This window comes from Gymnogyps californianus, chromosome 2, assembly GCF_018139145.2.
Source record: "Gymnogyps californianus isolate 813 chromosome 2, ASM1813914v2, whole genome shotgun sequence".
Lineage (NCBI taxonomy): Eukaryota > Metazoa > Chordata > Aves > Accipitriformes > Cathartidae > Gymnogyps > Gymnogyps californianus.
Genome location: NC_059472.1, coordinates 45086449 through 45113229, shown reverse-complemented (window position 1 = coordinate 45113229; position 26781 = coordinate 45086449).

Sequence of the window (26781 nt, the reverse complement as noted above, 5' to 3'; positions counted from 1 at the left end):
GTGCCGACAGCTCAGATGGTTTTCCCTATGGTTAGGCGTAGGTCATGCATGCAAAACTCATGCATTGTGGCAGAAAACTACTTAGATTTTACAGGATAGTCAAACCAGGCCGGTTTCTTTCTTTTACAGGTGCACTGAGCATTAGCACACAGTGTTCAGCGTACATACACCTATCATGTTCCTCACACCAAGAGACACCTACATCCCCTTCTTTACAGTGAAGCAGCCATTCTTTGCATTTACAGCAAACACTGAATTCATTCACAGAGCACCACATTCCTGTTGTGGAACTAAGGAGGGAAATCTGAGCTAAAGCAGCTGCCCTTTCTATTGAAGGTTCAGAGGGATGCCGTGGTGGCTCCAGGTGGGAAGGCTTGCCTCATTCATCCATAGGCAGACCCCCCTGCCCCCCATTTCTTTGGCAGCCACAGAAGCAACTCCTTTTTATCCCCTCTCTCTGACTGGGAGCTATGAGTGTAAAAAAAATATTGAGCCATCTGAAAGCATTTGCTGATTAAATAGCCATTGCTCTCTTCATCCTCCCACAGGCAGACACTTAGGCCAGGTTGAAGACGCTGGGCAGACCATGTCCTAATACCCATCTGTCAGGGATTATCTGTAACGGGCGTAATTTTGTACCTAAGCCTTAATACCTCTTTGCAGAGTGGTTTCAACTTTGGGGCAAAACTGTGCCTTTTATTCCATCCACAAAAATTGTCTCAAGTATATACTAATGATCTTTAATGCCAGGAACATAACAATCATTTTATAAACTATGTCTGTATCCACATTTCAATATCCACATTTCAATATCCATATTTCAAAATGCTTTAATCAATTAAATTATTTGCAGATTACATCCCATATTTGAATTCCACTGTCTCATCTTTTAACTACTGCTTCAAAAATTGGGAAGGTAACAGAAATAAATTCTTTCACATCCTTAGTAATCTTTTATCTTTTTAGTTTTCTTATGAAGAATTATAAATGTTACAGTGTAAGTTGTTTTCAAATGATACTTGTCTTTTATCAGTTATTTGGCTTCCAAAGGGAAAAAAACAGTTTTGAACTTTGCAATGTGTAAAATTGATTTTTAAATGCACAGAGGGCAATTTTATCTTCTTTTGGTGAAGAAATAGGATAATTGTGATAATGCAGAGATAAATTTTTTTATTGAGGATAATACAGAACAAAGTGATAATTTTCTTAGATCCTACTATTTATAGCCTATGATTAGCTACTTGCCCTTTCTAATTTGTGATAATTGATTTTAATAAATTAATTACTAAGGCAGATAACACAGATAATTTCCCTGAAACTAGTTAAAATCCTTTTTTATAATTTTATCCAAATTCTCTTATAGGTTAAAAATACCCATTAATGAGATGCAAGCCAATTATAGACTGGCATAAATAATAACAGTACTGAACATGATGTACAGGCTGCATGTAAAATTTGGGATTAAGGAACGAATTTAAGACTCTGAACTTCACAATTTGGCTTCTTTGAGATTCTCTGCTGTTTGGTTTCAATGTATATTGGTTTAAATTCTCCAAGCTTTGAGATATTTGAAAAGCTCAGAATTTCAAAGTAAAATTCATATAGAATTTATAGAATTGCTAATATCCTGTTTAGATGTGAAAAGAGGGATTTTAATGTATAAGCATATTCGGTTCCAGTCTGAACAAACCCCCATGTCTCTCTTTGGGTCTATGTGAGTGTGAGTTTTAAATGGATTGACAAGAGCTGTTGAGAAACAAATCACGGCAGCAAGGAATATTATGGAATATAGCTGCAGCTTTTTTGGCCACCCACAGACTGTAAAAGGCTATTTTGGTCTCCATCGTTTCCCCAGTCAGATTTTCAGATTACAAGCCATGGTGACAAATGACACATTATTTTATGTAAGTGTGCCAGATACTGGTAAATTTTTTTGAAGCTTAGTTTAGACTAGTTGTGGGGAAAAAAGAGGGAATACATTCATAGACCTTTCTGGACTTGGTTGTGTGGATTATTACCAGTCTGCGAATGGAAATTAAAAACCATACAAAGTCATCAGAAATTGGGAATGTGCTCTGCATTTGCAACTCAATATAGGAAGTACCAAGATGCTTATAGATGACCTTGTGACCTACTTATTATAAAGCATGTGACACCTGTCCTTGAGGGAGTTACATTTGCTATTCTGATTGCTATCTTTTCCAAAAGTGGATATTGAAAATAGATTAATTCTGTTCTCATACAGTCAATGAAAAACCCATCAGTGCTATACGTTTCACTTCAATTTGTTTGATATTCTGCTTAAGACGATCTTCCTACAGACTGATAATGTCTTTTTATTGAGCATTTTTATGTGAATAAATAAGATCTGATACTTTGTAAGGATTAAAAACCCATCTAGAGGTCTATTAAAGGCACTTTGTAATTGAAAAAGAAGAGTGCTTGTAAATGAACGTCAACCATGCCTGGTTTCAGGTACAGTTTTTCTTATTCAAAATAGGAGTATATCTTGCCTTCATTTGCAGACTGAAGTGTGTTTCATATTGCTGATGGCTTAAAATTGATAAAGAATACGGTTCTGTCAAGGAAAGAATAGGTAACAGTGGAGAGCCATGATGTGTTCTCAGAGGTGCTAGGACCTGCTACATGAAAGGAAAACCCACTGTTGCAGTGATGTTGGATAAAAAGGCTCTCCCCTCTGCTCCCCAAAGCACCTGTAACATTTTTCTTATATATTCATCTTAATTGTCCACCACTACAGGTAGTTTCTTTCCCCATGCACTTTTTCAAAGCCTTAGTTCTCTGCTCTTCATTTCCCAGCACTTCCACAGTGAGGCTAATGTGTGACAGACATACACACCAGTGTTTGGCTCCCAAATGTCAGAACTGTTGCCCACAATCAAAGTGAACTATAAGTAGAAAAAAAGAGATTGGGTACTGTAATAATTTTGCTAAGGGAAAAGAAGACAAATGACCTCTTGCAGATAGATAATCAATACAGTTTTACAAAGGATGTCACTCGCTTTCTTGTTGGGTGACATTCTTCCCTTCATCCCCATCTTTTTTAAACAATGCCATTTTATCTTCATGCTTGGCCTCTATTTGTTCCATTTTTAACGCTATTCCTCCTCTGTCACTCTGTCCTGATTGGTGACTTGCGTGGTGCCAGTCTGCTGAAGCTGCAGAACCTACGACAGAAGCCAACCTACCACCAGCTTATTATGTAGAATTTCTTAATTAGCATTGCCCATACTACACAAAAACAATTCTGGCTCACCCACTCTGACTTTAAATGTTAATTCATGTTCTTGACTACATCCTAAGCTTACCTGAAATATGATTTCTGTATATGTAAGAATCCTATGTTGTGTTTGTGCTGCCCAAAGCAAAAATACAACACAAAATTAACCTTCTTAATCGTGTGTAAAACTGGCAGTCACACTTATTTCATACAATCATGTGGCATCAGTTTGATAATGATTAAAAATATTGCACACTGTTTTCACCTGGTTTGGTAGAGTTCATCTTCAGCATATTCTTACTGCTAATGAAACTTGTAACTAACACATGTGTATTCTAATAAATGTAGGAATAGTTTGAAAGATCCTCCAATGAATTAATTATAACAACTTCCTCTTGTGAAAATGAAACTTTCTTGCTTACATAAACTATCTTACTCTTCATCGTCACATTAAAAAAAAGAGAGAGGTCTCCATGAAAGGTGACAGATCTTCCTACAGGTAGGGGGAACATGGTATGTAACAATTAATCTATACCGAGGTTTGAGAGTGGTATGTGAAGGTGGTTTCAATACTGGAAACAGAGGAGGTTGTCCCTGTTGGAACCTGAGTGTGGGATTGGGTGTAGCCAGCATAGTTAAAAGATCACAAAAGATGATTTGTTTCAGCTTTGTTTAAAAACTGTACTCTCAAGGGTTGAGTGTCGTCCTTCTCAGCAGGGCATGAGCAAGGAGGGTTACAGTTCTGCTTTACTTCTGTGTTTGACTTTGAATAGTTTTTGGTTCATTACATTTCACTTATTTCAGTTCTCAGACATGTATTTTAATCATCCTAGTCCTAATATATGTATAGCTGTAATAATTTATTTTTTCAATCTTGTCAGGAGAACTGTCATTTCAACCATTCAATCTTTCAGTAGAACCACAATAGGGCAGATAACTTGGTTAGCTTGTAGCTATCAAGAACTCTGTTAACATCAATCAGTATTAAGAAACAGGGAAAAATAAGGATCTGTATCTCTAGATGAGAACTGAAGTACAAATCTGTTCAATTAGGCATGAAACCTATCACTGCATATTCTCATGCATTTATCAACTCAACACTTAACTATACTCTTCCGAGCAACTCTTATTATCTTTGCATTTAGCTTGCATGAAGCCGTCTTTTAAAATCCTTTTCCCCCTTAATGGCTCACTGCACATTATTGAAGTTAATATTTATAAAAGGAATTCATAAGGAACAGAAACATTTTTGTTTGCACCAGCTTGGTGGAATGTCCTGGTTTTGGCTGGGATAGAGTTAATTTTCTTCCCAGTAGCTGGTACAGTGTGTCTTGGATTGAGCGTGAGAATAATGTTGATAACACACTGATCTTGCCCTTGCAACAAAGACGACCCTTTAACTGTAAGATGCATATGAAAATTACTTTTCATTCTAAGAAGCCTAAACGAGTTGAGAGGAAAAGGGCTGGCAGAGGAGCTACAGAAAAGCAAAGCTCAATCCCCTTTTACCGGCCTTTTAATTTTGACCACCCTCCCTGATACCCTCAGCTTAACTACAGAGAAACATTTCCAAGAGCTAAAACAGGCCCCAGAGGATGCGGATGAGGCCACGACTGCTCCCCACCCCCCCACCCCCCAGTCTAGCAAGGGCACCCCGACGGGCCGGCTCTGCCCCAAACCGAGCTGCAGCCGAGGCTCCGCTGCCCTGCCGCCACAGCCGCCGGGTTTCCCCTGCCCGCGCCCGCAGCTCCCCGCAGCGTCGGCGGGCGGCGGCGAGGCCGCTCCGCGCCCGCTGGGGCCCAGCCCGCCTCCCAGCACCCGCCGCGGGGCTCGCTGCTCCCCGCGGCCATCGCGGGGGAGCGGGCTGCTGAGGGGCGGCTCCGTTGGCGGCTCCCCCCGGGCTCCCTCTTTCTCCTTCTTCCTCCTGCGTTAATTCCCCTCCTCCCCCGCAGCCTTCGCGGAGGCGGGTCGGTGCCTGGCGGACCCCGTCCGGCGGGGAGATCCGGCTCCCCTGCGGCGGCCGCCCCTCACCGGCCTGGGCGTACGCGGTGTTTTATATATGTGTTTTATATATATATGTGTGTGTGCGCGTGTATCTCCCACTGATCTGCCACGTTACACCGTATCATTGCAGCGCTGCCCGACGGGGAGGGCGATGCCTGCGGGATGATCTCCAGCGGGGCACCGTGTGCCGCTGTTTAGAGGCACGGACGTGCAGAGGAGGAGGGAGGGGACCACGCAGGGGCTTTAGGGGGGAGCACCCCCGCACACTGTGCGCCTGTTGGCCCCTTTTCCTTGCCCAAGACTGTCCGGGAGAGCGGGGCTCGCTGTGCTCCGCTGCGGAGTAGCGGCTACAGAGCCGTTGCCCGGGTTAGGGGCTGGGAGACGGGGGGCGGGGGGGGGGGGGAAGTTCGCGCCCGAACCGGCACAGGGGTAAAACCGGCACCAAATTTCTTCCAAACATGGGGGTCGATGTATGTTCTCTCTGGCGAGCGGTCAGTCCAGACCCACCCACGCAGCCAGGAGAAACGGCAGCCGGGGAAGCTGAGCAGAAACGGAGACTCACTGAGGCCGGAGGGGGGGGCGGACAACTTTCCCGCCTGGACACGGGGGAGACCCGACGGCCGCAGCTTCCCCGGACGGGGCAAGGCTCCGCGGGCTCCAGGCGAGCGGGCTCCCCCGCGGCCTGGGGGGGGACACCGCCGCCCCCCGGCGGACCGGCAGCCCCAGCGGCGCCGAGGCCGGGAGTGCGCTGCCCCCGCCCGCCGGGGGTCGCCGGCCGCCGCGGCGTGACGGGCCGGGACAGGCGCGCCGGGAGGGCCCCGGCGGGCCCGGCTGAGCCTCCCGCTGCCCGCCGGAGGCGGCCCCCGTGAGGCGCGGTGCGGCGCCCCGCCTCACCGCCCGCTCGCCCCGCTCCGCCACGGGGGCCGGCCTGGGGGAGGGCTGCGCGTCACCGGAGCTCGTGGCGCCAGCAGCGGGGCGGCGTTACGGAGCGCCCCGGGAGTGGCGGGGGAGGGGGAGGCGGGGGGGGGGGGGCGGGGGTCCCGGGCGGGGCCGGCATCGCCGCGGCTGGCTGCGGCCGCGGTGGCGGCGCCGCGCCGCCTCGCCTCGCCTCCCCTTGCCTGGGCTCGCCTCGCCTGGCCGCTCGCCGCCGCGGAGGGGCGGCGCTGCCTCCCCGCACTCCCCCGCCCGGCGCCCCCGCTCCGTCTCCGGGAAGGGCGCGGGGAGCCCCTCGCTCCCCCTCGGCGCGGCGGCGGAGTTTGAGCCGGCGGCGGCGGCGGCGGCTTGGGGGCGATGCCGCGTTAGCGGGCGGCCCGCCCCCGAGGTAGCGCCGGCGGGAAGGGGCGCGAGTTGCCGGGGCTGTGGCTGGCACCATGGGCACCGGGCTGGGGTGCGCGGCGGCCGCGCTCCTTGCGCGCTCCGGCTGAGCCCGGAGATGTGCCGGCGCCCCGTGGAAATATTTTGGAAATAGCGCGGAGCGGTCCGAGGAGGACGAGCGGCACAGCGTTTCACCAGCTGAGAGGAGGTCGCCCGGCGGTGGTGTATAGGCAAGTAGGTGCTCCTTTTCTGCTGTCTTTTCGCTGCGTTACCTTCGTCTCGGGTGACTTTTTTTTTTGCAGCTGTTGGTCGCCCGCTCCTGGTTCGGAGGCAGGATGCTCGGCGGCGCCAGCGGCAGTTTTCAGGCGTTTCGGTGCGGGAGGTTTGTGGCTGGGATTGCAGGGGAGCCCCGCTCCAACTCTGCCGGAGCCCGCCGCGGGCATCCCGCCGGTGCGGTGCTCCGGCGTGGGTAGCCGGGAAGGAAGCACGGTGTCCCAGTGCTTCCCACTTCTGCAACCGTAAGAGATGATGCCTTCTTATAGGCGTTAATATAAATTGCCTTCTCCTTTGTGCTGAGCTGCAACTAAATTGTAGGAGTCTCTTAATTGCTTTCCATCAGTGCTTCTTGTAGGAGAGAGGCAGGGTGCGTGTGAACCTTTCAGACACACTTACGGATTAAGATAGTGAACCCAGAGTTTGGATTTTTATGCCTTTAACTTTCTTGTGCCCTACCTGGTGATCTTCTTTGAGATGCTCTTGCTGTGAGAATGTGATTTGCCCAGCCTTGTTTGTTTGCTTACTTTTAACCTGTGGATATTTATTGCTATACTTGACATTGCCATGAAACAAAAAGTTGACTGTAATTTATTTTGGTATATGGAGCACAGGTTGCAGGCAGGAGACTAATTCTGCTCTCGGAGGAACTCCATTTCAAAGGAGGAGGCCCACGGGGCTGTAATCTCTTGCTGAAAGCTCAGAGAGCCCAGAGCACTCCTGTCACACTGCAAAGAATGAATTCTCCTGTTCACCTTTCAGCACTGATAGCGTATAAGCTAAGCAGCCTGCCTTCCCATATCTATGAAACACCTGTCTCTGAAACGCAGGGGATAGAGATGTGAATTCTGGGCAGGTTAGGGAGAAGGCAGAACTTCAGACAATGTTTAATTAAGTTTGCTCTTATTGATTTCCTTGGTGTCTTCTCTATGAGCCTGAAAACTACAATCTTTTACAGTGACCTTGATGTATGTTCTGTTCTAACATGAAAGCAGCACAGAATAAAAGCATTTACACAGATATATAGCTAAGCTCTGACGTTTCACTAGGAGCTTAGTCAGTTCCAGTGAATGTGGTAGTTGCAGCAGGGGCACTGGACATGGTATGTGTGTAGGAAATAACTTGAGGAAATAACTTGCTAATAGTGATGAAAGTACAAGTTGCAATGTTGGAAGCATATGCTCCTGCAGAAATGTCACTGTGTGTGAAATGTTTGTTGAGTTTTGCGTATTTCGTTTTCTAATCAGTGAGATCTCTAGCGAAAGGGGTGTGTGGGTGTGCGTGGCAATCTCAGAGCTTCCCAGGTTAATGCGCTTTGATTTCTCAGCAGCAAGAGATCTTTTTATGCGCTGAAATACACATTTTTACATAGATGCAATATTGACATAATAAGATTAAAAGATGTTGGGATGCCAGTACGGTGAACATGTAACTAACTCAAGTTTATAGCAGAAAGATAAAGTAAGCCTTTGCCGTCATGGTGGATGGAGATCACTGTGGGTAAGCTGGCTGAGGGGAGTGTCATTTGTTTCAGTGCAGTTTACGGGGAGCGTTCCTGTGGTTCGTATTTCTGACTCTCTGAAGATACGGTGAAACACAATTAGAATAACTGTTGCTAGACAGTGGGACGCAAACCTATCCATTGCTTAAAACACTCAGCTTCTGTGTCATATCAAAAAAAGTATAGTTTTTAGCAGAGTCTGCCTATGGTTTTATTGTAGTAATTCCTTCCTCTGTTGCAGAGTGGCAGGCTTTCACTAGGCATGTGCAAGGGAGATCATAAAACACTGAAGCATGCACTGATCCGGAATTCATTTGAGCTTTATATTACATTTGAGGTTTCCACAATTAACATGAGTAACTGCTTATACCTGATTATTTAAATAAATGGAATTTAAAAATTGTATCAGCTTTGTCACTTCTGATGCATGTCACAGAGCCCTTTTCTTCCTTTTCTTTTTAGTCCTTCAAACTAAGCTAATGCTATACTCGCTCTTTGCCTGGAGAGGAAGAAAACGTAATTTAATGATGTATCATTTGGCTTTTGCAGTGTCTTGTCCCATAGCTATGAGATAATCTAATGAAGGTCCCCATCACTGAATTAAAGAACATGGTGCTCTAGACTTTCACTTACAGCCAGGTTTTCACTCTGTTACATGACTGAAGAACCGAGTTTTCACAAGGTCTGATAGAAAAAAAGAAACATGTCTTTTTCTGTTAGAAACTTGAAAAGAAAGGGGAAGGTAAGACCTGAGGTCTTTAAGGATATAATTAAAAACAACAACTTCTAAGATATTAATCAAAACCCTTTATCTTCACATATTTTCTTTATCTTTTACTTGGTATTTGTCAGAAAGCCTTTCTGCGTATTTATACTTCAGTTTATAATATGTGTAGTTCTGAATTTTGAAAATTCAGGAGTGGCTGTCATACAGTTCACTGTAGGGCTATTCTAGTATCCTCTTTAATGTCCTGTATCGCAGTTTGCTTGTATCTTTTGAACCGGAGATTTCCAAAGTACAGTATATTCAACTTTATAGCATGCATTTTTATTTTAATACTATGCAAATCTCTTTAATAGAGAAGATGTTGACTTGATTCAGAAATTTCAAGGCAAGCTCAGAGATTACGTTTCTTTCCTGATTTTTTCATGTTTGCTCAGACATGCTGTTTGGCTTGTCAGGCATAACTTTCATGAACTGACAGAAAGACCTGTAAGCAAAATTAAACATCAGCAGTTAAGCATGGTTTTTCTAGTCAGCCCAACCCAGTTGAGCGTGTCATTTCTATTTATTCATCTTAAATCAATTATTAAGCCAAACAAACAAACAAACAAACAAGAGCTGTAGTCTGCTCTCAGTTCTTCCCTCTGAAGTGCTCAGATAAGTATCATTTCTTCATGCTCGTAATTTAGCACTGGTCCTTGTGCCTGAGCTACTAGGAAAACTGTGATACTGTCAGTATTTCTTACCGGTAGTCATTGCCAGGTCTCCTTGCATGCGTTGTTAAAAAGGTAAGGAGTTGTAGTGAATGATAAGAAATGTCAAATGGATTTAGTGTGTAGTCTTTCTTGGCCCTTCTCGTGGCTGTGCTTTCAGTTCAGGTTTCCAGAGAGAGGACTGAATGTGGGTGGGTTGAATCCCAATGGGAGTCTGCTGCATCAATATGTACCTCTGGCAGTATGCTGTGACATTGGCTCAGCATGATTACACAGCCGACCTTCTGTATTTGCCTTGCGTTTTACCTACCATAACTGGAAGAGTCAGAAAGCCTTACTGTCATTGTGGCCAAGCTAAATTTTCTGCATTCCTGTTGCAGATCAGAGGAAGGAGAGAAAGCATACATTAAAAAAAACGAAACCAAAACAGATCATGCCTCAAAGATACAGCTCTAATCAACACCAGGGAATGCAGTGGAGACACAGCCAGTGAAATTCACATACATATTTAATTATCCAAGGGAGAAATTATTATCCGTCTTGAGAGATTGATTTAGTAGGTGATGTGTCTACTCCTTATGAAGAAGAGGAGCTACGTGATATGGAAACAAAGCTTTTTTCCACTGTGCACTTCAGATGTGGCTGTCACTGTCCTTTGGGACTCTGAGCCGTATCTTCAGTAATTAACTCGAGTTGGCCAAAAGAGGTGGAACGCTCAGTTGTGTGATGAGTCTGGTGGTGCAGGAGCCAAGGGCTGGGTTGTTTGCTGGGGACTTGCTCTCTTCAATTTATTAAAGTAATGAGTAGAGGGAAATTAATCAAGAATAGTGTTTGGGACGAGGTTAATTTCATGACTTGTTCTCCAGTTTACTTTGGGTAGTGTTGGACAAAGCCCTAAAAGTTCTTCACTGTGATACTAATGTGAGAGTAACAGTAGATTTGAGTTACATATGTATAGTTGTTCTAAAAGATGGGGTTGGGTTTTTGCACTTGAGGCCAAAACATGGATAAACGATACTGCTGGATGAGGTTCGCTGTGCCATTCAGGTATTCAGAATGACTTTAACGATAAAGCATGGATGGTTTGTGGAAGGCTGTGCTGTAGCTTCCACTGCGAAAAGCAGGGGTCCCCCATGCCAGGAGCTGAACATGGCTGAACACAGTCTTGCCCTGAGGGTGGAAGTGGATGTTCCCAGAATGGAACAAGCCCTGGAGCAGAGCGAAAGTCCCATACTGGTGCTCGCAGGGGGCTTTTCAACAGCCACTGAAATTCCTGTGTGAGATGTGGTTGAGGTAGAGGCACTGATGTTTTACTGCTTTAATACTGGCACTGATACTGAGTATGCAAAAGAACTCATGGCTTCGGAGATGCCGTGAATGCAATTGATTGTTGGCTCCATTGATTATTCTGCAGATAGTTATCATCTAGATCTCATCTCAAGAGTGGTGGATTTTTTATTTTTTTCCTATGACGTATTTGTTACTTGCTGTTAGATTTGGGTGTTCCTTTCCTGGTCGGGTGAGATTTTGTTTCAAAGACGTACTTTTAAAGCTGATGACATCAAGCACTTCGGAAGTGTTCTTTGCTTGGAGCTTCTGAGAGAACGTTATCAGAGGAGGAACAGTTTATTCATCGGCTTATTCTAAAGTTTGGGTTTATTGTATTTTTTGTTCAATCTCAATGTATTTTTTCAAATAGTGGACAGTGTACTGGCTTTATTGTTGAAGATGTTAGAAATGTCTTTAAGTAAATTTTATATTGCTTTTGGTCAAATTATTTAAATGGACTTACATTTAACTGTGAGCAAAGGCTGTTTGAATAAAACAAAACACGTGCCTTTTTCCTCTCCACCTGTTGTATTAAATTTATTTAAAAGAATACGTCTATCTATAAAGAAGTAAGAATGGGAGTGCTGTTGATGACATGCATTTTTCTTCCCCTTTCTGTCAAAAACTAAAGAGAATTTGAAATAGTCCTGTACAGATGACAGACTCTGATGAGTGATAGTAATCCTACTCTCTGATTCTTTCTTGGTGTAAAGACTATTTTGCTATTTTTCTTGAATTTAGTGTAAAAATGTCACTGATTTCAACAGGTATAATAGTAAGTTCTTGGAAATCTTTTCAAAGTTTGATATTCATACATAATATAGTTGTTAATATCTGCCTTACTATAAAGCATTGATTGTTAATTACAGAATTGTTTCTGAAATTCTTTTTATGAAATGCTTTGCTATTTCTAAATATATATTCATTCAAAATTATGTGAGATAGCTTTTTCTAGTCACTCCACATGGCAAAATGTTTTGATTGACTATTTTAACAGTTGTGAATAATGAACTGTATGTTTCGGCTTCTGCAACACAAATGGACATTGATTTTCTTTGGCTTGCTTTTGACCCCTAAAGAAGTAAAGCAATTAGAATTATGCTTGTAAGAGAAGTCTCTTCTCTCTCTCCTATCATTTTATATATATTATAAACAGCCTTTGAGAACTGATCTACGTTAATCAGATTTTTTTTCAAGTGAAAAAGGAGGGGAAAATCATCAGCACTACAATTGTCTTGCAGCTCTAGGTTTCATCACACACAGCTGTCTGCCTGTATCCATTACCAGTTGGTATTGCAGCTGTATGTTCCTGAATGCAGCAGAATTCACAAACAGTTCTTCACACAACTGCTTTAATTGGTTATTAAATGGCAAACATTTATGTGGCAATGTAAGGGTTTGGTCCATGCAGAGCATGTGTCGTCATGTAACAAAACACACACCGATGCATGTGTAGAGCTCTTCACTGAAGACAGATTTTGAGTAAAAATCAGCATCAGACCTGTGTCTCTATAGATTTTAAGATTTGGAGTGCCTTCATTCTCATTCTGTAGGTTATGTGTTTTGCTTTTTTATGAAACAACTTTATGAACAAAGAATGTAATATATAATAAAAAATAATCTTTTCAAAATCAGCGTTAGGCTTTAATAGTGTGGAGGAATGGATGTAAAAGCAAACTGGGGTTACAGTTCCGAGGAGCCGGAGTGGTTAACACGTTATGAATGGGGCATGATTGGCCACTGCCAGGGGTGCAGTTAGTGGCAGGTCTCCCTGTCTGCAAACTAAGCAACTGTATTAATGTAAGTGCAAAAATAGCTGCTTATTGCTTTTTCAGCTGAAGCAGCTTCTCAGTCAAATACAGTGACATTCGTGAAGGAATTTTACTGGAGGAAGCCTGCTGTAACTGTGCTAGACGTTTCCAAGCAAACTATATAGAAATCATGACAGCATCTGATGATTATCACCTCTCATTTTTCTTTAACTCACTGAGATTAGGAAGGACGTTCCCGGATAATTGAATGCACAAGTAGAGAATTTCTTTCTACACTACGTCATTAGTCTTTCAGCTAGTTAATTCTTAAGCATCTGTAGTAATGGTTCATCATATGCTGCTTATCATAAGTTACTGTCTTATGCAGTTATGAGGTTGTCTGGGCTATTTTCTTGGGATGTCTTAGTTAAAATTGCCTAGATTTCAGTTTATTAATCTGTTTTATACAGCAGCTTTCCTTTTCGCTACATTAAATAGCCACCTAGTAATCTGAGCTGACCTTACTGATCAGTGATTACACATTTGTTTTGTTGTGTTATTATCTATGTTCTCAATGCCATTTATATACCTATATATGTTTGCAAAGTTTTCTTGTTAGTTTAAAAAAACCCCCACCTTCCTATTTTTGGGAGATGGACTATATAATTATTCATTGCATGCTTTGATTAATGGAGAAGTCCAGTTGTTAACAGTGATTTGATATTGCCATTTATCGCTATGCTCCTACACAACATGCCCTTTCATGTACCTCTTATTGCCTCTTTCTTAACCTATTTGTAATGATATTACAGTACTTTCTCCTGAAATGAAAATCTCAAGGTTAATCTCAAGCTTTATTTATTTTCCTCATGTAGTACATTTTGCATCCAGTTGATTCTGTAGTTTTTTGTGCTCTGCTTCTGTGTGTCTATGTACAACTCTTTATTAAGATTAATATATTATCCTTTATATACTGTGTGTTTACTGGGCTGAGTCTGTGACTTTTCCTCTTTTAAATCAGACTTGATTTTTCCTTTTATAGTTAACTCTTTGCTATTATATATTAGCTGCAATCGTCTAACAACAGCAAAAACATGCTTTTTTGTGGAAAAGCATTTTGGGAAATGGGAAAAGAAAATATTTGTGGACTGGTTCCCTTTTGGCAAATTACAAGAACATCATCCAGCATCTACTGAAATTAATTGGACTTTTTCTGTTAAGTTCATACATTGTATATGGACCCATTTTTTTCAGTACTGAACAAGATTACTTAGGTCATTACTTTTTAGTGTATTTTCAGGTTTCAACCCTGAACTAGCTCATTTTTGCCTAAAAATGATAATTTCGCTTGATACAACTTTATTGTTTTCTGCAAGGAAATAAGGGATTGAGGATATAGTTTGAATGTATAGAAAAATTAGATTTAGGATAGAGACAATTACACTGTAGACCTTATTATGTTACGTTTGGGGAGGAGTAGAAAGCCTGCTTGGTCCAATCAGTTACCCTGTTGTGTTGTTGCTGTATTGAATATTGTCTCTAAAAAAGCTGATGATGTGCCCAAAATCATAATCTTAAAATAATTGCTGTACAACTACTGCTTTTTATCAAAAGTAAAATGGGAAATTCTGCAAAGCAGGAAAGATACTAACATGTGGATTGGTTGATGTATCTGGTTAAGGAAGAAGTCTGTTATTCTAAGAGAGAGAGAGATATCCCTCAGATTCCTGTTAAACAGGTGAAGCAAGTTTGAGGGTGATGGTAAAACTCAGGAAATGGTTTAAATATCAATCCTTGATCCTTGAATAAATGCTTTGTTAAAATGGAGTGAAAAGAGGAGTCGTATCCAGTGTGGCTAAATGGCCAGTACAGGGGGAGGACATCCAGTTCTGAGAGGGTCATCTGGCAACTGACCTGAATCTCTGCTCCCTCAGCCTCCAGGCTTTGCGGCTGAGATGTTTGGAAGAAAGTATTGGATGTCAGTATTGGAGCAGTGGAGAAGGACTCTCATGGCATATTTTGTCAGCTCTTTATTTATTTCGGCCTTGTGAAACCAGTAGATTCAAGACAGCCTGTTTTTGTGTAGGTAGTGAATCCAATCAGAGTGGTCTGGACAAGCTCTTGTGAAGCTCTTGCACCTAGGAGAATGGATTTAAGGAATTCGCAGGCTGGTACAGCGTCCTGCTGAGCTCCTGACACCCAACGGGGTTTAGCATTGCATGATGCTGTGTTTTAGGGGAAGAGTTTTTCTCTAGTTGATACAGACCAACACTTTTGCAAGAGGCAGCCCTCGGAATAGGGCACCTGCTTCACCACATTACATTATTTTCTAACAAACATTTCTTACAAGAGTGTTTACTGCAGTAGATTCAAACAGGAGTGCCTTCTGATGGTTTTATTCTGTGTTCAGTTTCAGGAGATGTTTATATTCTTAAACATCATGAAGAAATGTGATGCCTACCTATCCTGAAAAAGTGTATTGGAGAAGAGTCAAATATGTCTTCTACTGGGTAGCAGTAGGGAAAGATTAAGACCTGACCTGAAGTGCCTGTTTGAGAAATATCCCCTCTAGTACTGAAGGGCACAAGCTACAATAACTTATTGTCACAGGAACTCACAACAGGAACCTGCATATGCAGGTAAACATATCTATATGTGCTTTCTTAGGAGAAGAAGACATGGTGCAGCTGCTGACCTTAGACATGAGAACTCTTTATGCATGTAGAGATGATACCTTTAATGGGAATTCCTCACCCTAACTATGCATACTGTGATAGAGCCAGGAGGTATTCTCTGAATCTCAACACTGAAACCTTAAAGAAACCTATAAGCATCTTTTCCCTACTTCTTTCTTAAAGGAATTAATTTAAATAAAGCTTTCCTTATGTCAGTGAAATGCTTACCAAGTAGAGCAGAAGCTTTTAATGGCTTATAGTGTCTTATGAAGGGCAGTAGTAATGACCATTCAGCAGATAGAGCTACAAGCTCTTTAAGTGTTATAAGATGTAGGTAAGATGTCACATACAGCTGTTCATTAGAAAGAATGATAGTAGGTGTTTAAGGATACTGGTAGGGAACTCTGCTGTTTTTCACTCTGGATTTTTTTTTGCCACCTTTTACTCTCAGGAGCATAAAATGACATAACACTTTTCCTGCTAGCTACTGCATGGTAGTACTGACCACCATGTGTATGCAGCAGTATGCCTTCTATACAGTTCTTTGATGGCCACAGGACTGTAAGCCTGAGATCACCAGTAGCTGGGGTCATGAACATATGAATAGACTGTATGAAAGAAGGCAGAAAAATGCAGTGGGTTTGCTTTTGCATTCTTTATGCTGTGATAGAGAGAGGATATGTATGACCCTTGAAAAGAGGAAAAGGTGAATAGCTGCATTTCTAGACAAAGCAGAGAGAGAACTGCAAGGAGGACAGAAGCAAGATGTTTGATGAGAGAGCTGCTGTCTGTGTTCTTGAGGGGAAAGTGGTGCTTCCCAAGACTGCAATTGTTTGGTAATATTCAGAATTAGGTCCTTGAAATATGGACCTGCTACTCATGCAGAAGAGTTCTGCCGGAAGCATGTTCCCTGTCCATATGAGAAATGTCTGGGAAGGACTGTATCTGTGTCATTGTTCTCCAAAAGTCCCATAAGTTCCCCATATTTAAAGCAGGACCTCATGTGCAGGGATTCAGTTGCATCCTTAGACGGACCACTCACTTCTGCGGGTCCATTTGGGGATGTAGTTGAGATGCTCTGGTTCTTCAGGCTATCTGAGATTGGCCTCTTAGTGCACAAGAAGCAAAATGGAAATTGGTGAGGTCCTGAGGTTGTCTCATGTTAGGAGAGATGCAAAAGTGGCGTCATCAGGATTTCTCTTCCTTTTTGCCCTGCAATACATGTATATACATGTATCTCTGGCTCAAGATAAATGCTGCGATAAATTTGGCTTCATACACATGCCTGTTCTTATAATAGACTCTACAGTGCTCAGAAGTGTGTGGAGACTAAGCGGAGTTACGGATCTCATTTCACAATTCTAATTTCCTTAGGAAAATTGTCTGGGCACCTTCCTTTCCAGCATGTAGAGCTGGAACAAATAGCTGGAACCACCTCTAAAGGCAACTGTAAAAGTGTAAAATTAAGATTGTGAGCTTTCTAAATACTAATTCTACTTCAGAGAAAGTAGATGAGAAGGAGGCTGCTGTCATGGATCAAGTGTCAATATTACTCCAGTTACAAAGCGATACAGAAGATTAACTTACATTCCTCATTTTATGGCAGCAGAATTGTCTTTTCTGGATGGCGAGAAGTGTTTTAGATCTTCCTACATATAGAATCTCTCTCTGCAGGCATTTAAAGTGCTGGAAAACCCCCTGCACAAAAGCTCACAAAAACCGTGCAGTACTTTGAAGTTTTGCAGTTACAGCTAAATGTCACTTTCTGCAGGTTTATGGCACGTAAATAGCTGGAGATGCTACTGCAGGGAAAGCTAGTCCTTTATTTTTAAAAATACACATCTGTAGTAGTAACCTATATTTATGAGCGTATAAACTGTCCCGCTGTGTGTTCAAAACCTATGGTTTTGCCCAAAACACCCATCTGTGTGTTCATCAAAGCTTTTTGTTAGCTTAAAAAGAAGGTATAATTACATAAATACCATCTTTTATTTGAAAGATTTTTTAACACCATCCATCTGAAATACACTCTGATATTTAGAAATTATGAGAAACAACCTGAAAACATGCCTTTAAGTACCACAAAGTAATGCTAGGCATCAAAATTATGGTCTCTTATATAAGCCAATTGTTTTCACAGTACTGGGGCACATTCGGGATGCAGATTAGGGGCAGTGTTTGAGCTTTGAGGTTTTGACTATGCAAAGAAATCCAGCATAGTGAGTGCACATGCGAGATGCTCTAGATTGGGAATAACTGTACATACCAATAACACCTATCTATGCAGCCTTTAATTTGGGATGAGAGTCCCTCTAGAGTCTGCAAGTCAAATCTCCAGAGTGATATTTAAAACTCTAAAATAAAGGGAAGTAAAAATCAATAAAGAAGTAATTTATAAAAATAATTACTGTAGGCAAAGTCACAGATCTGTGCAATATGCAGCCGTATGCTGACTTGAGGAACTGACATAGCCAGGTTCTTGTTTCCAAACATGCAGAGAGGCCTAGCCATGATATACTGATTAGTGCTAATTGAGAAGGGACAGTTACCTTCTCATTTGTCCCACTGTTTTTCCTCCCCCTAATAGATCCATACCTCAGGGTGAATTTAAGCTCTGGACCTAGAGTCTCTGGATCTAGCATTTAAATATTCACAGTAATGCTATATGACATTGGTTCCAGTGATGTCTTGTTTGTGTGTGTGACCAAAAAGTCGTCTTTCTCTCAACTCCGGTATCTTTTTTTTTTTTTTTTTTTTTGGTGAGGTAGTTTCTCATGGTTATACTTCCTAGACTGTGAAAATTCATATTTTAAGTAAATGATGATTCTGATTTTTCATCTGCTTGTGTATACTGCATTATTTGTGCAACGGTGATTCTGATTTTTCATCTGCTTGTGGATATTGCATTATTTGTGCAGTGTTGTCTGACACAGTCAAGAAGAAAACAGAGGAGAGCCAGAGCTAGCTTTTGTGCCGAAGTCTGGGGTCCAGGAAGGAAGCCTGCATGTTCAACCAAAACAAAGGTTGTTGTTATGCATCATAAAATACAATTGTTAATTTTTTTTTTTTAAGATGGAAAACTTGCTGTATTACATGCAGCAGATATCTAAAGTGAAGGTACTGCTGCTCATAATCAGAAGGCTCCTCAGTCCTGTAGCTGCTGGAAAGGAGACACTGTGTGTTGTTCTCTGTATAGAGAAGTGGTTCTTGGGATAATCCTCATGGCAGTCGTACTGCTGATTTCCGTAGCAGCCTACATGTGGTCGCTTGGAACAAGAGTGCAGGTGTTTTGTAAGAGCATGACAGGCATGATGTATGACTGAATCAGCTCTGTCTTCCTCGACCACGGAGAGGATGTTCTTCTACCCCAAGCTCAGTTTTCATCAGTCTGGGAAGCCTTTGATTTACTGAAATACGCAAGGCAGCTTCTGAAGTGTGAAATGATTTATATGACGGTCCCTTCTGTCTGAGTAGCTACCTGGTATCTGCAGCCCTGCTGGAGTGCTTCTGTTAAAAGAAGATAGAAGATGCATATTGGAGATTTCTGTGGTGGCACCCTTTTTATTTACAAAGATTGGACAAAATATTTCTGTTACAGGTCACTGAACATGCTGCAGATAGTTGCTTTTTGTGGCAAAAAACACCTTTGGGGTAAGTGGTGTGCCCCACAAAGCTTGGGCTCTGTTTCTTCTCACAACCATGACTGACACGATGTCTCTTCCTGTCTCCCATCTTGCATGTTGTGGCCCATCAAGCCTTTAGCTCTTGCATTTGCAGTCAGTTAGCACCAGGAAGGCCATGCATTAGGTTCTTTCTGGCCATCTTCCTGGGTGGTAGCTTACAGGAGAGCGTGCAATTAGTCATGGTTATTTATGAGATTCATAGTTCTGAAACTTACTTGCTGGAAACCTGTGAGATCTTCAGCATAATAATCCTATCATGGCATGATACAATGATATAAAAGTACGTAATTCAAAGAAGAAATGGTAAGTGGAGAACGTTTCTTTGTTGTTCACACACACAGCAGTGACCATAGGTGGCACCTCTTTGAGGTATAAGGTGCCATCATGATAGAAGTAAAAGTGGCTTGAGTTACAAAGACTGTTGTCAACTCATCTGTAAAACTTCAGGTATAACGTTTGTTCCTGTTTCTCGTTACTGATACATATATGCAGAGAATGTATTTGTCTTAAATTGCCATAAGGTTTAATTTTTGCTTTTCAGCCAACTTTTCCCTGAAGGGATGACAAAATTGGTAATTTGAGACCAGCTCATTTTAATATTTTTGAGGATGGTCACTAGTTAAAGCTTCACATTTACGATTTCCCCCCCCAGTATTTCTGTTGTATCCTTTACAGGCTTATCACTTGACAATGTATGTTTCTAACATATATGTGTGTATACATGTGCTTGTAATAGATAAATGTCTATATATGTGTGTTAAATATGATATACTAAGTGCTTGTCAGCCTTGATAGCCCTGGAATTTGGAAATCCATAATAAAACCATCTTTGATCGTGACAGTGGCCACATTACGTGGCTGGATGTTCTTGTTGCTTCTTTTACACCTACATAAAGTACACGGTGGCCTGTGCTTGTACAGGGATTGACCCTCTTTCAGATAATCTTTCTCACGCTGTGTACCCTCCTCAAATCTATTCAGAACCACAAATGAGGATCATCTTCCTGGCCTGTTAAATCTTCTCTTTACATGCCTCTGCTGGTTCCTCCTCTCTCGCATTAAGCTGAAGCGCTCTCTTTGTTTTCAAGAGTTATGCTTAGTAAAGCCAAGCCTTAGACGCTGTATTTAGCAGCTTACTGAGATTTTTGTTCTTACCACCAGTCCACCACTGTCTGAATTGCCTGTTCCGTCCCTTGAAATTTCCATAATATGTATTTTTCTGTCCCATATGAAAGTAAAAATGCTCTACTTGAAAATCTGCTTTTATAATGTTCAGTTGTCATCTTAACTTCTACTAGGATGCTTGCAGATGGTTTCCATCTGGAACTGTTTTCAAGCCTAAACGAGAGGCTTTTTCAGTGGTTTATTTTGAATAGTTTTATGTGAATAGTTTCATATAATTCAGTGAGATCTTAATGCCTAATTTTTGAGTAACTAAAATTTTGCCTTTTTTCGTTTTTGTCCTGCTAATCCAGTAACAGAATCTACTTAATGTATACTGTTGTGTATTAAAACATCCTGGCACAGAGCATGAAAATAGTATTTCTTGTTTCAATAACTATGCTTGACTATTTAATTTAAAACTATTTAATATACATTTATTCAGTGAAATTGCAGATGCTTGATGTGAATGTTTTTAGACATCTGCCTTTAGGCAGTACATACCAGACAAGGGCAGATTACCTGGAAATTTACTTTCAGCTTGATAAAACATCCCTGTTTTGTTTATGATGAGTCTTCAGCATTTGACGGCAGTCGTGGCAGCGATTGGTGTTAGATTCCTTGGACTTAAACTGGTTTCCATTTGTTCAGCAACAGAAAATTCAAAGTGTCAAGAGTTTAGTTGAAAAATACAGGAAAAGGACTTAAGAACAAACAGCTTGATCAAGTGAAATTACACAGATCAGTTTGAATGTACAGTGAATTAAAAAAAGCAGTGAATCATCAAAGAGAAATTTTACTCTTGAATCCAGGCTGTGAAGATGTGAAGTGTGGGGAGACCCAAAAAGAAGACGTGGATGCTGGTGTGCGCTGCAACGGCTCCTGGCCGAGTCCCCATCACGCTCATGAGATGTTGGTGTGGGCGACGAGCACTCAAGTGGGCAATGCTGGACGGCCGCGCTGCTGACCTGCCTCCTCCCTTTGAAAACAGGTCTCGGTCTTTTTGTTGTACTGCATACTCTCTTCCTCAGAGTTTGTAGTCCAAAAATAACATAGCAAACGAGCATCCTGCTGGAAGAAAGGAGTGATGAACCCTTCTTAACTGAAGAGAACCTGGGCTGGAGGTGGGTTAAGGGGTGGGTTTTGTGGGCTGATCGGAAGCTGTGTGAACAACCGATAGTTAAACTGGTCTGTTATGATTTTTTTTTCGAATTGTCTTACCTATAATTTAGTGGAATTTTACCCCAAACTTTACTGTGTGTAATATTTTTTGTTACTGAAGTTTAAGAAAATTTCAAAACTGTAAGTTTTAATTTAAACCTACTTATTTCAATTTGGCAATGTCAAGTGTACTGAGTAGAGCAGGGTCTCAACAGTGAACTGGAACTTCTGAATTGGATTGACCCCGTGATCACCACATAGACTTGAGCAAGTCGCATAAATTGCTTTTGGCTCGTTTATCCCATTTAGCTTAAATTCGTACTTCGTGGACACATGGGTTAGTACTTTGAGACTTCATTAATGAATGGCTACATAAAGGTTTATTTCCAGTAGTTAGAGACAGTGGAGGCATATAGTGTATTAGATACCGATTTACATGCGTTTTTGGTTTCTCAGAGTATTTTGCACGATCTAGTAGCAAATGTCTGTATACTTGAAGTCATTGCTTTCTCTGATGTATTATTACCTTTTGGAAGAACATTACACAAACCTGGAAAATAATTTGATTTGTTGTAGGAGCATTTAAAATGGATTTATCTAAATCTATTCTTGACAGAAATTACATCTGATAGGAAGTCATATTTGCTCATTTTCCAGTCTCTGTCTTAATTGATACGTTGTAAGGAGGAACATTTGGAGGTCTTAGAATTCACGTACTATAATAAGCACTTGAAGGAATCTCTCTGCAAGCATTTTGTTTGTGAATAGAGCCACAACTGCTAAATAAATTTATTATTTTTCTACTACAGCACTGTAAAAGGAAAAAGTGGACTGTTACTTAGAGAGCTATAAATTCCCAAAATAAATTGCATTTTGTTTGTATTTAAACAAACAGCTGAACATATGGGATAGTAACTTGTGCTTCTTCTTAAGTTCTGACTTAAAAAAAATTTTCTTTTCTATGTTAGTGTTTAGTTTCAAAACTGCTATAATTCCGTGAGCAAATCTGGATATGGATTTGATATGTTACATTTTTCCTGTTATGGGAGAGAACTAAAATAAAACTGAAATATAAGAGTAATTTGAATGAAAGCGGAAAGACAGCCTAGTATGAAGCCAGTTAGAAAACAGTGTCAAACCAACTATTAACACTTGCTTCAGCCTTGCTGTAGGCAGACTTACGCTAGCACAGGTCTCTGGCTTTGGCACTGGCCAACACATAGACTGCCAGATCACGCACCCTTGTGCAACATCAACTCTTGAATTCCTGCTTTGCTATTATTTACAGCTGTAGGTAGTTTTTTTGCTGAGGCATAAGATTTTGAGGGAATGATACTAGTTTACAGAAATGAAATGGTCGTTAATAAGAATCAGATGCTTTGATAAGAAACCAGAAGGGGGCTAGGATGACTTCACCATCTTACCAAATATTCATGTTCAGGCAAGGCCTCTAATGTATTAGGCAAGTGCATGTAGAATTGATGACAATTACTGTGTAAATAGCATAGTAGTAACAGTGTAAGAGAGTCATCCCCTTAAAAAAAGAGAGAGAAGAACCGTTCCATCATGATCCTCTCTGTCCCACAGCACCTTGTCAGTGGCTCATTCTGTAGGGCGAATCAGCAAGCAGGTGTATTAGTTGCTGATGTGAGACATTAAGCCACTTACAACTTATGTTTTGCTATCCTTGCACACAATATATGCTCATTAGCAAAGATTTCTAGTGCCATTGCCTTTCTCTTCCACAGCTGTCTTGTTATCATAAGGCAACAACTGTAGCTGATACTCAGACTGCCTCACTGTTAGGGCCATGCTTTGCTTAATAAGAAGTTATTGTTTCAGTACAGTATTTTGGCATAGCATTGAGGATTGCGAAATGTTTTCTCTTTAAATGGGATAATCCACTGTGGTCTTGCATGTATTACGTTTATGTAAATAGCTCTGGGGTCCCACCACTGTAGGACTTCAGTTCCTCCACAGTAGTTGGTAATACTGCAAGCAGTGCTTTCATTTGTCTTTACTTTATTTTGAGGTGGTAGGTTATCCATCAAGAATAAAAGCTCACATCCCTGGTGGGTGTGTTAATTGCCAGTAGGATTAATAATGGAGACTTTGTTTTATCCAGCTACGTGTTTGCACAAAACCTTTAAGAACTTCTGTTGTCAGTACCGCTCCGTCTGTGACCCATTTTGCTGAAATTGAGTATGGGGAAGAGACTGCAAAGTCATAAAGGCTTTTGGAGGTGTTCAGGCGTGCAGGTATTTCTCACCTGTTCATGCTTGTGTGGGCATATACATGCAGCATGATAACAGAAACGTCATTTTCTTAGGCAATTGAATTAAAAAATAATGACAACTATGCCAACATGTCCTGTGGTTTTGTGTTACTCTCTGGATGTTTTGCATGCTATGTTGTATTTCATAGAGTAGAACAATTGTGTATTTATAGAAAATGTATTGTGAGTCCTAGTTAAAGCTTATTGTGGCCAAATTGGTAATTATGATACAACTGGGGAATGCAGTTTATTAACGTAGTTCGGGATATGAGACATAGGGTTCCATTAATTTGTCTGAGTACTTTTTAAATTTTGGCTGGGGGACTGTGAAATTTACTTTAGTGTTCAACAAATGGGCTAAGAGAAGCCGTGATCAGTGGCAGTAGGCATTTTGCAAAGAAACTGGATGCAAGAAAGGCTAAAAAGCTTCTGCCGGCTAATTCTGGGCTCCACAGATTATCATTATCCAATCACAAAGATTAAAGCAATTTAGAGCTTAGAAGCTGTAAACCAAGAGCTGCCCAACAGAATGTCCAAAGGCACAGGGGAGCCCTAAAACCTGATTGAAATGCACAGGGATAAACTTCCAGAACCTTTATTTGCGTTTAAATATTTATTACCATTTTAACTTTCTATTTTCTTCTGACATGTATCTCTCTCCCGTGCCAGATTTCCAGTCTTTGAAAATAGTAAACATTTCTCTCTCTCAGAAAGAAGAGTCACTTTGTACTCTTTCATTCCTGTGTCAGTGACAGAGGATTATGTAGTGAATTTTTTTGCTTACTGATTGGAAATACAAATTTTTGCACTTTTGAGTTTTACTGGCTTTTTTGGTGATATCTAACACACTACAAGGAACTTCAGACAAATTATAAAGTTTATTTATTGCTCCTGCATTTTTGGGGAGAAGTTGTTCCTAGAGTTATTCAGATCCTCTAATATTCATGCAGTGCTCTTGAAAATTAAATGTAGCACTCAAGACTTGCATTTTTAAACTGTGTTAAACAAATTACCTCTAGAACTGAGGGAGAAATGTCTCACTGCTAGCAAAATTGGCACAATTTGTAAATTGGCTTCGTGCTTTCTTTTGGTTTCTGTTCAAATGAAAGGTGTAAAATGCTCTTGTCTAGCTGAGTGTATTTTCTGTAAAGAGACTAAAATTTCACAATGATAAATTTTAGTGAAATGGTGCCACTGGCAACGTATTAGTGCATGCATACTGTGGATCCCTGAGAAACTGAGAGCCTTATACTGAATATACTGGGAATACTGAAAAACATTTGTTCACAGGAATTTTTGGAAGTGCAAACCAAGTGTGTCAGTATCGTATGTGCTTCAGAGGCTTTTCATAAACACTGCAAAGAAGGAAAATACCCAAATATATCTTACAAGTCAGGGTAAAGAGCAAAAAGAAATCTGAAAGATACGTAATTTACGTTGCCTGTTTGAGTGCTGTGTAAGAACTGAATGCAAATCTGTAGCAGAAAATGTGAAAGGTGAGGAATGTGGTCACATGCAATCTTTTCATGCATTCTAGGACTGCTAATCTTAAAGGCTAATTCTGAACAAATAACAGGATCAGTACGCAGAAGATCTTGTAATCACATCCCTGTAATTTAAAAAAAAAAAATATTTTTTTTTAGCAGGAAGACTTTTTGTCATGTGCAGTACTGAAACACATTGGTGGATTTACATTCCTTTTATGTCTTCACATATGAGTAACCTGTTTTGCTGAATATATTGTTTCTCTTTCTTACATTTTTTGTCCTTTTCTAGCCACTCAGTGTGCTTTATACTCAACTAGGAAAAAAAAAAAAAAATTACTTTATCTGGTGGCATCAACCAAGCGAGTGAGAACTGTTATTCTATGCTAAAGTAAGTTTCATTTACCAAAGGTTGACAAATCACTACTTCAGAGTTGGGAAACAAGTCAGACAAGTTTATATCACAAATTAAAATAGTGAGGTGTGTCTAATAAATTTGTAGCTCAATGAAAAAAGATAAACTAAGTTCATTGGGTCTGAAGCCAAGAGCATTGCTATGGGGAATGTATAATGCGCTGTGATATCATTTCCAGTGGTAGCTTTATGAATAAGAGGATAGAACATATTAACAATTATGCTGATGGCTAGGACTGAATTGAATTATAACTGCATTAACTGTAGTAACAGTTTTACCCTTTTCCTTTTACTTGCAATTATTAGGAAATTATTTTCTTTGAAAAGAAAACAAAGCAGATTGTTACAAAGCAAGCATATTGTTCCATCTTTGACTATAATGAACATTCATTGGTTGATGTGGGTAATTATCTTTTTGGAAAATACAGATTTATTTAGTGAAATCTAGCCTAGAGTGTAAAACAACTGAAATGCAAATACGAAGCTGAGCAATGATGACACTGGTCATTTTAAAAAATCCATGCTAAAACAGATTAAGGTTGATCAAAACCCTTCCATTTGTTTTTTTGTCTTCCACTGAAGGGATTTACTAGGATTCCTCTTATGAGTTCCTGAACATTAATTAATATAGAAAACAATGCCTTTATTAAGTGGCATGAAGGTATCACACCGGAATAGTAGTACTTAGCACTCATCTGTGCACAGTGTTTTGTGTGTATGATGTCAGATGCGCTGCTCTGCCCTATGGACCGTTACGAACTGAGAACAATCAGAATTGCATCCAAGACCAGAGTGTCATAGAGTCATGGAACAGCCCAGGTTGAGAGGGACCTCGAAAGATCAGCTGGTCCAGCCTTTCAATAAGTCATAGTGTGTTTTATCCCTGCTGCCAATTTCCATGTAGGGACTGATAAAACATATTCTTGATAGATCTCATGACTGATGAGGTTGATTAAGCTTCTGTAATTGAGGAACGAAGTCTTAGCTATGAAAATGTCACCTAAAGCACTGGAACAAGAAGTATGGATGAGCTGAATTTGCTTCCTGTAGTGAAACCGACACTCGCACCGTTAATGCT